Source organism: Pituophis catenifer, unplaced genomic scaffold (assembly GCF_029215685.1).
Source record: "Pituophis catenifer annectens isolate HBS135680 unplaced genomic scaffold, rPitCat1.0.hap2 SCAF_1, whole genome shotgun sequence".
Classification (NCBI taxonomy): domain Eukaryota; kingdom Metazoa; phylum Chordata; class Lepidosauria; order Squamata; family Colubridae; genus Pituophis; species Pituophis catenifer.
Genome location: NW_027256881.1, coordinates 202,073,309 through 202,087,065, shown reverse-complemented (window position 1 = coordinate 202,087,065; position 13,757 = coordinate 202,073,309). Strand labels below are relative to the sequence as shown.

The 13,757-nt window shown below is 39.7% G+C and overlaps 1 protein-coding gene across 1 annotated transcript in view; it reads right to left on the bottom strand.

Moving 5' to 3' along the window:
- Positions 1 to 13,757, bottom strand: part of KCNH7 (potassium voltage-gated channel subfamily H member 7) — a 345,986-nt gene that overhangs the window by 196,355 nt on the left and 135,874 nt on the right. The window lies entirely within an intron of this gene.

Here is a 13,757-nt window from a genome sequence, read left to right as displayed (position 1 = left end):
CATAGCTTTCCCTTCTTTTGTTGAGATTCATCATTCCTTGATCGAAGTTCAAAGTCAGGTTTCATAAATTATGTAAAATTGATTGAGATGGAGATTCAAATGTTTTATAGTGAAAGAAACATTTTTTAAAAATAAAAAACAACCCTTTTCATCAAGATGGAGCAAACAAAAAATTAAAAAACTTTTCACAAAAATATTATCAACAGCCTTTCCTATTCTTTTTTTCTGCAATAAAATGTATTTAGTGTTAAATAAATTCTTCCTCTGTCATGTTGATAAGAATTAACTGCAACTTCCTAAAGATGGAATTTTTACTTGAAAAATGTCATATAGCTATATACATTATATAATAGTTGTTTGTAGCTGTGGCACAGTTCCATTAATTACAATGTCAAGGAAACATTCATGGCAGATTTCTTTTGTTATTCTGTATTTGCTCGCTCATTCCCTGGTTACTTTTCTTAATCAACACGAAATCAAATTCACCCAAACGCTCTTCCCTTCTATTATTTGAATCCAAGGTGGTTAACAAGATGACTTTTAACATTTAACTTTTTACATTTAAAAGTTGGTGACAATATTTAAAAATGCTTAATCGGCTATTCAAAATAATTCATCTCAATGACGAATTACCATAAGGAGCAGTGTTCACACACAAACACACACATGCCTGCACTCATTCTCTCCCTCTTTCTCTCTCTCTCATTCTCTCTCTCTCTTTCTGTCTCATTCTCCCTCTCTCTCTCTCTCTCTCTCTCACACACACACACACACATGCTTTCTTCACTTTTGCAGGTTTGGAAAACTGTCCTATTTTTGTATATATTCAGTGGTTTTCACTACACCATTGTATAGAATAGAAGTGGAAATGAAGGCATAAAATTATCACTTGTAATTTAGAACACCATTTAGATTCTACATCTTGCTTGCTTTGGTTGAAACTTGAATTTTTTTTGCTTCAGTCATTAATTTATTTAAATGTATTGCCATCCAATTCCAGTGGATGCCAGCAGTCATTAGGATATGTTGATTATCTCAGGTCAAGGCAGTAATGTGTACTTCAAATTCTTTATTTTTCTTTCTTAGTTCAGTTTCTTGTCAAAAATATAACAATACTATTACAGTTCCTTCCTTCAAATACTGTGTAGACTTCCTTCCTTCCTTCCTTCCTTCCTTCCTTCCTTCCTTCCTTCCTTCCTTCCTTCCTTCCTCACTCCCTCCCCTCCCAATTTTACAAATTTCAAAAACATAACAAAACGTGTAAAAATCTAACTAAGCAATAATTTTAAAAAAAGAATTACAAAGCACATCACATATCCATCATCAAATTCAATTATTTTTAAAATTTCTAGATTAAGCAGAATGAATGATAATAATCTATTGTAAAATGTAATGAAAGCTACGGCAAAAGAAAACATATTGCATCTTTTTTTTGTCTTTTCAATAAACATCTTCTAAATTCATTTCTTTGACTGCTTCTTTAAGATTGCTTGTCTCCTGATCTAGACAAGAAACTGCCTGTCTTTCAAGCTACTGCTTTAGTTTTAAAAAGCTATGCAGGGAAATTGGGCATCTTTTCAACCTCAATTTACGCTGCATTATGTCAGATATTTCTTTCGTTCATATATAAAGTGGGTAAGTGCATATGTATTACTTTGATATCAAAAGAGATGCAAAGGTGTCATCTCCTAAACTTCTGCAGTCCATCATTTAATTTCTTTTTTACCCCAGCTTGATTTTAGTGTTGGCACTAAATCAAATTAGGAGGAAAACTCAATGAAATACAGGCAGCACGTTATTGAAGGATCTGGCTCCCATCAGGCTTGTGGTGTATTGTTTTTATTATTATTATTATTGGTTAATCTTTAGTGAGATTCACAGCCTTTGAGGCTGGTTAATAGCTCAGCAGCTCGAGTCCTAACCAAGGACCTAGGAACTGTTAATGTATCGTCGGAGGATGTAAGCTGTTCCGAGTAAGGTGGTTTTTTGTAGAGTCAAAATGTTCAAGTCCGGCAAATTTAGAATTTCTAAATAGCGGGGTAGCCCTTTGGGTATTGCTCCAAGGGCTCCAATTACAATCGGGACAACACACGATTGTTATTATTTATTGTTATAAATTGTTATTATTTATTGTTATTGTTATTGTTGTTGTTGTTGTTGTTGTTGTTATTAGTTAATCTTAGTGAGATTCACAGCCTTTGAGGCTGGTTAATAGCTCAGCAGCTCGAGTCCTAACCAAGGACCTAGGAACTGTTAAGGTATCGTCGGAGGATGTAAGCTGTTCCGAGTAAGGTGGTTTTTTGTAGAGTCAAAATGTTCAAGTCCGGCAAATTTAGAATTTCTAAATAGCGGGGTAGCCCTTTGGGTATTGCTCCGAGGGCTCCAATTACAATTGGGACAACACACGATTTCTTTTTCCACAGTCGCTCAACTTCAATTTGCAAATCTCGGTACTTTGTGATTTTTTCTTGCTGCTTATCTTCAATCCGTGCATCACCAGGTATTGCAATGTCAATGAACCATACCTTTTTCTTTTCAACTATTGTTATGTCAGGTGTGTTGTGGACCAAGTGCCTGTCAGTCTGAATCCTAAAGTCCCACAAGATCTTGAGTTTCTCATTCTCTAAAACTTTCTCAACCTGATGTTCCCAGTGGTTTTTATTAATTATTACTATTTTTATTAATTATTAATTATTTATTTATTATTTATTAAAAATTATTTATTAATAATTTATTATTATTATTATTATATTATTATTATTGTTGTTGTTGTTGTTGTTGTTGTTATTATTATTATTATTATTATTATTATTATTATTATTATTATTATTATTATTATTATTATTATTATTAGCTTTAATTTATATGCCGCCCTTCTCCGGAGACTCAGGGCGGCTTACAATGCGTTAAGCAATAGCCTTCATACTTTTGTATATTTATACAAAGTCAGTTTATTGCCCCCACAATCTGGGTCCTCATTTCACCTATCTTTGAAAGGATGGAAGGCTGAGTCAACCTTGAACCTGGTGAGATTTGAACTTGCAGTAATTGCAAGCAGCAGCTGTTAATAACAGTGCTTTAGTCCACTGTACTACAGGCTCTTTTTGTTAAACATCTATCCTATTTTTCTCTAGAAACAATTTTGTGTAATACAGTACATACCCCTATTTTCTTTATGGAAGGTTTGACTGATAGATACTGTAGACTGACTGGCCCAAGGATACTCAGTAAGTTTTGTGGACTTCAGGTGGGGCTAGCTTCCAAACACTGGTTCTAGTTGACATCCTTACCATACTGTCTCTGTTTGTGAAGGCAACTGATAGAAGGACAAGTAAATATGGAATTGTCTATTATGTTTGCTTTTCTCTTGGAAGGAGACTATCCGAGAGCTTTTAATCTCCTTCCTTTTCATGCTCTTCATTCACAAAAAGAAAAAAACACCCCTCCTGATTTCTACTGCTGTAAACATTGATGGGTCCTGCTCTTTTGCCTCAGCAGGGAATTCACCAAAGCTGCCAAAGTCATACGTTGAGCAGATAAATAAAGCTTGATAAATATAGAGTTCATGTTTCTGGATGATGGAAATTTCATTAGAGTCTATTTCCATGATCAATTATTAAATACATTCACCCGAGTCTTTCCCCTTCTGGCCTATCCAGGGCTAATATATACTAATCTCTTGTAATGCATGAGCAGATTGCGAACAAAGAGGCATTATATTACTCTCATGCCCTGAAGATTTCTGAGAACGCTTTGCTGAAATATTGTGTGTTGCAAGCATTTTAGGGGCTCTGGAGGTACCAAGTGATCTTAATCCAGCACAAAGAAACATTAAATAAAGTTTATCTGAGTGGAAGCAGAGGAAATTCTTCCTCTCCTTTAAAAAACAAAACAAAACTGTAAAGGATAGTCCATCAGTCGACATTAGTGCAATACAACCCACTTTTTTGGGTCATACTTAGCCCACACAAATTCGCTTTGCATTAACAATACGCTGGGAGGTAAATTACAGCAAACTAATGGCCCTGAACTCAGTCTGAATAATTTAGATTTAGCTTTGTGGTTTGGAGGATGCTACAACACAAATTCTTACAGCTTTTCTAGTCTACAAGAAAAATGACGCACATGTTGTCAAATAGGCTTTCAACTCAATGCCTCAAGTCATGTGACATTCAGTCTGGAAACATGAAACACCTCAGTAATGTGTAATTCTCCAACAGATATGTTGACAGAACGATTAAGAAACAAGTGAATAGTACTTTAAAATAAAGCCCAGACGTTCCTTGGTCTTTGATCTGTGTCTGTATGTACATTGGAAGGAGGAAAAGTAGCACTAAGATCAATCGGCTTCAGCATTTTGGTATCTGACAAATCTGTGAAAGAGTATTTGCATTCTCTGGATTTTTTATTTATTTATCTTTTTTTTTTTTTTGTAGCTTTGCCACTGAATGTTGTCAGAGGTTCCTGTGCGCCTTTACTGGCTCACACAAAGGATTCTGAATGAAGAAATAACCCTGAAGTCTGGTGCTTGTTTAATTTATTTCATCAACAAAGTGTAACGTGTCAGTGTGAAAAAAAATAATAACTCCCATTGATTCAGTTGCATTATTTTTGCTGCAATAATGAAAATGAGCTGTTTCCTGTAATTGGGGTTTGCAGTGTTTTTGCCATCAGGACAAGGTAATTAGTTATTGGGTAGTCACTTTGGTTGCCCTAAAGTATCTTCTCATGTTACCTCCATTTACTCTACTGGTTCTGATTCCTCTCTGAGAAAGTCAATATGGGCTCAAGCATTTGTCATATATTTTCTGTAGTAATGTTTCTTGCAAACATTCTATCCTCCTCCATATCCATATATTTCATGAACCAGGATGACTCTTCTGAACACATAACTATCAATTGGAGCTAACTTTTTGTTTCTGTTAATGAACTTCTCATATTATTCTTAATGGTCTGCTCCTATCAAATAATCTGACTTAGTAATATTTGCTAAGTGAATATGACATCACCATCACAGTACCCGAGTAGCAGAATTAGCTATTTTCAGAAACCATTACAAAAGCCTTCAACATCCAACAATAATCCATTTTAATTCCTTAAAAGCTGACGAAATCCTTTTTTTCTCCTTTGCTTTTGGCACTTTCCACTCTGTGACCTAGGGTCAGCTTGCATTGCTACGCAGCAGCCAGAGAAAAATCAATTCATTCCCAAGAGATAGAAATGCAATCGCGAAAGGTCACCGTACCATTACAATGCTTGCAGTTCAGCATGAAAACCTTGAAATGGTGCGCATGTGCCAGGTTCATCTCGACAGACTTAGCTGATTAAGATAAGTCTTGTTTTGTTTCTGTCCTCTGGGCTGTTTTGTGCTAGTACAATAATTTGTTTCATCTAGCAAAACATGGATATCCATTATTCTTTAGGTCACCAGGCTGGGTAAACATGATTGTTTTCTCTTTACTTCAGCTAAGGAGAGCTGGGACTGCCTGATCTTTAAATTTCCGCTATATTAGATGGTTCGTATTTTTTTAGCACACCTCCAAGCAGTGTTCTTCCATGGGAATGAAGCTATGAAGAGTTTCCTTATTCGTTATTCTGTGGTGTGGTAATCATCCCTACTTTTATGTCTCCTGTTCCTCAGACTGGCTAGAATTCCTTTCCATCTCTGAAGAACTTTAGCATGCCTGGAGACGTATTATAGACACCTTATCATTTATTGCCCTAACAAAGGTAAGAGGAGAAAACATGTCCTTTTGGTTCAAGGACTCAGGCTTATGTTTCAGCTTTAGAAATACTTGCATCACGGAACCTTCCAAATGTCTTTCCCAGGCATTTAGGTTGTTTATGTGCCACAATGGTACAAGTAGGGAGATAAATGATGTGGGTCTAAAAATAAGCTCCACCAAATTGCCAATGACTCAGCTCCTGATTTTTTTCATGTTGGTGGGAGAAGGCTCACTGGAGCTTCCACCTTTGTTCAAAAGTTGCTTTGGAAGTAGGATTTGCCAAAGTCCCTCCTCATTTAGAGACAATGGTGCTTCCACAGCAAAATGCTATCTAAAGAGACATTTGAAAATGGTAGGCGATAAGGACAGGGGCAATGAGGCCAAGATTTGGGGTCTGGACCGACAGAGATATGGCAGGACACATCATCTCAGCATCATTTCTTTCTTAATTTTTGAAAGATGCCCAGCAAATATATATTCGTTGTGTCAGCAAAGGGAATCAGTGAACACATCGCCTCAGCATTATTTCTTTCATAATTTTTAAAGATGTCCACAATAGCAACAGCACTTAAGACGTATATACCACTTCATAGTGTTTTACAGCCCTATAAAGCGGTTTAGAGTCAGCATATTGCCCCCAATGATCTGGGTCCTCATTTTAACCACCTCGGAAGGATGGAACACTGAGTCAGCCTTGAACCGGTCAGGATCGAACTGTTGCCAATTGGCAGAATTAGCCTTCTAACTAATATTGCATTCTAACTACTGCACCACCATGGCTCTTGTAAATATATATTTGTTGTGTCAGCAAAGAAAATCAGTGAATGATTTGCCATTATGTCACAAAGCCAAATTATTTTTCCCCCCACTCCTTCATAGTAAATGAGTATTTTGAACTTTGCCTTTAAGGCAGGGGTCTGCAACCTTAAATACACAAAGAGCCATTTGGACCCGTTTTCCACAGAAAAGAAAACACCGGGAGCCACAAAACCTGGGTGGGCATGGCCAACTCGATGTCACTCACTTCCACCAGTCACATGACCTCCCCTAGCCATGCCTACCCAACCGGTCATTAGGGCAGAGAACCAGTTGTTAAAAAACATCAGGAACCACAAAATCCTTTTCTTTCTCTCTCCTCCCTCCCTCTCTCCTCTCCCTCTCTCTCTGTATCTCCCTGTCTCTGCCCTGGCCGCTTCTCCATCTCCCACCATCGCCCTTACCTTCTCAGGCCAGGCGAGGAGTGACTGGGAGGGGAGGGAGAGGGGTGGGGCAGCCAGTGGTGGGATCACCTGACAGGGAGCCACAGCAGAGGGCCCAAAGAGCCGCATGTGGCTCCGGAACCACAAGTTGCTGACCCCTGCTTTAAGGCAACTTACTTGGCAGGAAGCCTTCCTCTTTCCCACACAGGAAAGTAAAACAACAATATCTTCCAGCTGTTCCATGTGCTGTCCTACATTTATTTACACAGTTTGAAAAAAAACTGCTCAAGGAGAGTTGGGCAACCAATTGAGAGAAGGAAGAGATAACCGAAGAAACAGATAACTGAAGAAACAAAGCAAAAGGTTTTCTTTTTTCACATTTACCTGATGCATAAACCACAAAAACAAGTCCAGTCCAGCCCAACATCAAGAAAGTGAATTGTGTTAAAACAAAGTGGAATGGATTACAAACAAAAAGAGTTTGTGATAATGAAGAAAACGAGAGCTGCTGAGTAGTGTGTGGGGCTGAGACATTACTGAAAAACATGTGCTCGTTGCAGGTTGTTTTCTAAATTCAGCTCAAAGCATAGTTTTAATCTTCAAGAACCGTAAACAATTGTAAAGGACCAGCTGTTTTGTTAAAAACTTCACGGGGTGCCTTCTTGATACTGACTTTATGGTGGAAGAGAAAACGTTTCACACCTGGAGTTGCTGGTTGGGTTTTCAAAATGCATTTTGAACAGTGTATACTCGTACCTTATTGTTCTACCCCTATTACTATTTCATAATAGAATAACAATAAAAAAAGAAACATTATTTCCAAAGATAGCTCTATCAAATGGGCAGTGCAAACTAAGGGACATGGTTCAGATGGACTTCCATGGGATTTGTTTTCAAGGGGCATATGTGTCTGTCGCCAGACTGATCATTTGCCTACTTGAAAAAAACACATATTTTAAACAGTTGAGTTTGTGCTTCAACCCCTTCAAGGTTTGTTGTTCCAGGAAACTTTCTACAAAAGTTTTTATCTCAAATCTGTTAACTTTTCTAGAAAAGAGATGTATAGGATAAGAGCTAAGATTCCGCCACTATGCATTTATCCTAAATCTCAGGTCACTTTTTGTATTGATCAGATATAATGTTTAATAAATGAGATCCTCTTCTGAAGCCAGAACAGAATGGTGAAATCCTTGACCAAGGAAACAGCTTATCTGAACAAGGAAACAAATATTATATAGGCTTCTGCTCATATCATATGATCATTGCCAAGGGCTATGTCATCCCTGTGCTTGTTAATAATTTATAGTGATCAAATATAGCATTTGATGCCCCCATGCCCTCTAGTTTATCGATTTGTTTCTTTGGATGAGCTTTTTACCTTCAAAACCATAGGGTTCAATGTCAGATTTCCCTTACTTGACCTATGATATTCTCAAAATTTGGGGGGGGGGGAACAGCAGCAGTGCTCATGGGTAGCCTTTTCAAGATGTTTAGGGTGGAACACAAAATTGCTGAAGTCTTGAACTAAACTCTCTTAGATTCAAAGAGATTTAGAGCAATTTACAGAGTAATAAAGAAGTAAAACAAATGTGTTTGCTAACCATGCTAAAGTGGACTGATAGGATTAAGTCCCTGCTCTCAATGCCTACGTGACATGGTTGAATGAGAGAACTGATGGGATTAAGCCCCCTCTCATTGTATACGTGACATCTCACTTTTGTTGGGCTACCCCGGCAGGACCAAGGAAGTGGGCATGTCATACCCATATATGGTAATCATGTATATATCCGGAAATGAATGTACTGACTGAAAAGAATATATAAAACTGTATGTAAAAACCCCTCGGGGTTCAGACTTTGCTTGAGCTATCGCTGCTGAACCTTGCGCAATAAAACTTTCCTTTCAATAAAGAGCTGGTGTGGTCTCTTTTCTGTAACATTTTCTGGTGAGCCAGCCAGTAGTCACCAGGCGATTATTTGCTCCGGATGACCAGGACCCCGCGGCGGTTGAGGGATCCCTTGCCCAGGTACCTCAGGTGCCACAAAGTCATTTACTTCAGAGGGACAGGACGGGGAGCCATCTGCCGATGAGGGTACATCCAGTCAGTCCAAGGACCCTTTGTGAGTAAAGGAAGTCTGAATGAATCCTGATCAGGATGTGAGAGGAAGACCTGCCGGCAGGCGAGTATGTAATATTGTTGGTTACCTACTCCACTTGAGAGTAGAAGAGGGTGCCTGATCACCACCCTGGACTCGAGACGTCGTTCCTAAAGAAGTCCGTGTTACATTGTGTGGGAAGTTAAGCCATTGCATTTCCTATTGGTGACCGTTGGAACGTCCAGCACCGTAGGTCAGTGGCAGTGTCTTAGAAATGGGAGGGAAGAGTACTGTTCCAAAGATGCTGCTGCAATGTATGTTAAATAATTTCCAGCAGGCTTTTAGCAGAGATTATGGGGACCAGAAAGCGGATAAGTCTACTTTGCAGAAGTTATGCAAAGATGAGTGGCCCACCTTCAGCATAGGGTGACCTCCATTGGGGACCTTAGATCTCCGAATCATAGGTTTAGTACATCAGACGATTACTGATCCTGACACTGGTCATCCCAATCAATATCAATATATAGACCAGTGGCAAATAGCAGTAGAAAATAACCAAGAGTGGTTAAGAAAATGCAGGGCTGAGTGGATGCGAATGTGTGTGAGTCGTACACTTGAGAATAGTCAAAGAAAGAAATCCCTGTGTCAGAAAAGATAAGAAACTGTCTTAAGCAGGGGAATGGAGGAAGAAACTAGGCCCCCTCCTAGTGCCCTGATATCCGCCCTTGCCTTTACAGGCACAAGTGGGAGATGTGGCAGTTCAATCCGGAGGTCAATCAGTAAGGCCGAAGGAGAAGAAACAAATAAAGGAGAAAAAGGAGCTTTCCTCCTCTGAGTTAGAATCAAAAGAGGATTCCCCAGTGGCCCAATGAACTCGTAGTAAGGGCAATCCACCCAATCTAGTTGCCCATTAAGACAAGTGGGCCAGCAATTTATAGATGCCCAAGGTCAGCCTCATATAGCCTCTATATTTCAATACACTCCTTTCACTACTACGGATCTATTAAACTGGAAACAACATTATGGCCCATTTAATCAAAAACCTAGAGAAGTCGTGGATCTGATTCAAACTATAATGCAGACCCATATGCCCACATGGAATGACATACACCAACTCCTGGGAACCCTTCTCACACCTGAGGACCGAGAAAAATGGAGGGTGGCCAGAGATAAAATCCTGAAGGAAAGATTCCCTAATAATAATGATCAAGCCCATCAAGCCGAGAGACGACATAGGGCTGCTGAAGTCGATCCACATTGGGATCCTAATGATGCAACTCATAGGACTTTATTTATTTATTTATTTATTTATTAATCAAATTTCTATACCGCCCTATTCCCGAAGGACTCAGGGCGGTGAACAGCCAAGATAAAATACAGATAATACAAATATTAAAAAATCCCTTAAAATTATTAAATATTTCGGCCGAAACACAGATTAAAACACCCAATTTGTAAAATCACGAATTAAAAAATTTAAAAATTTAAAAGATGGGAGTTAGGCCAGGCCAGCTTGCTGAAATAGAAAAGTTTTGAGAGACTTGCCTGATGGACTTCTGTGCCCTCACCATAGAAGCTCTGACCAGGCAGGAAAACCTCCTGTCAATTTTTCAAAACCTGCCACGGTGTTGCAAAAGCCTGATGAAAGCCCGGAAAGTTTCTTAGAGCGGCTAATTGAGGAGTACGAGCAGTATGCCCAAATTGACATAAGACGACCAAAAAATTTGGCTATGTTGAATGAAAAATTCATTGCCCAAAGTGCTGAAGATATTAGGTGGAAACTACAAAAACAGAAAGGAGCATTGGGAATGTATACCAGTCAGTTAGTAGAAATAGCAAGGAAAGTGTTTGTAAATAGAGACAAGGTAGAGAAGGAGAGAGAGGGATGAATGCAAAGGAAGGCAGAATTACTTGCTGCCACATTAGGAGGAGTGACTCTTGGACCCAACCAGTGTACCCTGTGTAAAGAAGAGGGACACTGGCAGCGGGAATGCCCACAGCGATTGGGATCCCGGGGTCGAGGCAGAGGAAGAAGTAGGGCGTTGCCTCCTCCCGCCATAAGAGGACAAAGGAGGCACCCCCCGGAGAGGGGGGAGCTGATCGGATTAGTGGAGATGGACTGGACTGAATGAAGGGGACCAGGTTTAGAGGACTCACCCCCAGAGCCCCTGGTTTCAGTAAAGGGGGAAATAGGGAATAGGGACTTAATTAAGCAATTGCAAGGATTGAATACATGTATAGAGGCTATAAGGACATATATAGGAGAGTATTAAGTACAAAATGCCATCCCTTTAAACCAGGGGATAGAGTGTGGGTAAAGCACTGGAAAAATGAACCTCTTAAACCTCAATGGAAAGGGTCATATACTGTAGTGATGTGCTCTCCCCTTGCAGTAAAAACCGTGGAATCCAAATTGTGGATCCATTGGACCACTTTTGATATACGCCTCAATAATGCGCCTAGAGAAAGGGCCAGGAAATTTGGAAGTTTTTATGAATCTGGGTAGGCTGTTCCGAATTGGTATATGTAGACATGCCTTAATAGACACTGGCCTGCCCCTGTTAAGTCTGGATTGCGGTTTCCCACCTTTCTTTGTTGTAGGGCGCGCAATCAGCCCATGGCAATTAAGGAAAGGACGGGCAGGGTTATGCTCAGTCTGGAAACACCCGTCCCTAATGGCCATTGCTTTACATCAGAATACTCGCAGGACCCGTAGGCATCGGGAAGCTGTAAAACCCGACTTCTCTGATAATTGTCAACAATATGTTTGTAGAAATAGCGGAAGAAGTGGCTAAAACACTGACAGTAAGGAACTGTTTTGTGTGCGGTGGTACGAATATGGGCGAACAATGGCCGTGGGAAGCCTTGGAAGCAAACCCTGAAGTTTTCAATAATATGTCTTAGGGAGGGAATGTTTCAGCCAGAACTTGCCTTTCTGGTATTGTATGGACATTATCAACTAACCTAGTGGGGTGAAATTGTTTTGTGAGGAATCAAACTGAGTCCGTAGGAGACCTCATCTGTCTAGGATTCTGGGATCAGGAGTATAAAAACTGGATCTCTCCTGGTAATAAGACAGAACCCAGTAAATTTAATATTACCTTACTTTACTATCTTAATAGTACCTTGGAGGAATGGGTTGCCCCAGACAACATGTACTGGATATGTGGCAACTTCGCATATGAAAAACTACCTTGGAACTGGTCAGGGTTTTGTGTATTAGGATGGATTAAGCCATCCTTCTTCCTTTTGTCTATTCAGTCAAGACAAGTGTTGGGTGTTCCTGTGTATGACATAGTAGGCCTACAGAGACATAGAAAGGATGTGGATACAGCCTTCTCTAATTTTCCATATAAAGAGTTGGCGGAATATGAGAAAACCACTAGTTGGAACTCCGAGCCAATAATATGCACATATGGACAGGCCACTTGGGCGGAGGATGGCTCATATGGATACAGAACCCCTATTTATATGCTGAACAGGATTATCAGGTTACAAGCAGTCCTAGACCTGGCCAGTCAAAGGATAGACAAGGCCTTGAACATATTGTCTGAAACCACAGATAAGCTCAGGATAGCTGTATATCAAAATAGGTTGGCTTTGGATTACATGTTGGCTAAGGAAGGAGGGGTGTGTAGAAAATTTAACCTCTCTAATTGTTGCTTACAAATTGATGAAACAGGGAAGTTATTAAGCAATTAACCACTGAAATGAGACAGCTCACCCACAATGCTGACCAGGAATGGAATAGATTCAATTTCAAAGAAATCTTTAGTGGCTGGTTCCCTAAACTTCCAGGATTACAAGCGATCGTGGCATTAATAGGTTTAATTGCGGCCGGATGTATCATCTTACCATGTGTTCTGCCTGTTTTTGTTAAAAATGTATCAAATAGCTTGTCTTTATTAGCAAAAAGGGAGGCAGCCACTCAGGTCATGGCTATGTGGGAATATCAGAGAATTGCTGACACTGACAATTATGAAACTCCTCTTGAAAAATCAGAAGAGTTTCAGAGGGGGGAATAAAGTGGACTGATAGGATTAAGTCCCCACTCTCAATGCCTACGTGACATTGTTGAATGAGAGAACTGATGGGATTAAGCCCCCGCTCATTGTATATGTGACATCTCACCTTTGTTGGGCTACCCCGGCAGGACCAACTAAGTGGGCATGTCACACCCATATATGGTAATCATGTATACATCCGGAAATGAATGTACTGACTGAAAAGAATATATAAACCTGTATGTAAAAACCTCTTGGGGTTCAGACTTTGCTCGAGCTATCGCTGCTGAACCTTGCGCAATAAACCTTTCCTTTTGATAAAGAGCTGGTATGGTCTCTTTTCTGTAACAATGCAAACAATTACATTTAAAGGTGGATCCCAGGTTGCATCATCAAGAAAGGGGATGGAATTTGCCATTAATAAAAAAAAGAAGAAGTGGTTGGAAAAGATTAAAGACAATTACATAATGTGATATTCCTTTGGAGAAGATGATTAAAAATATAATCCATTTTTCTTAGGACAATTTTCTGAGAACATTCTAGTTAACTGTTGCAATATTATGCCTAAGCATAATGATAGTCTAAATCAGGGGTCTTCAACCACAGGGCCATGGTCCACTACCAGACCGTAGCCTATATGGAATTGGGCTGTGTGAGTGGTAGACCAGAGCGTGCATGTGTGCAGCTCAACGTGCGCGAGGGGCAGGCTGGCGGGCACTCACACTTGTTGTA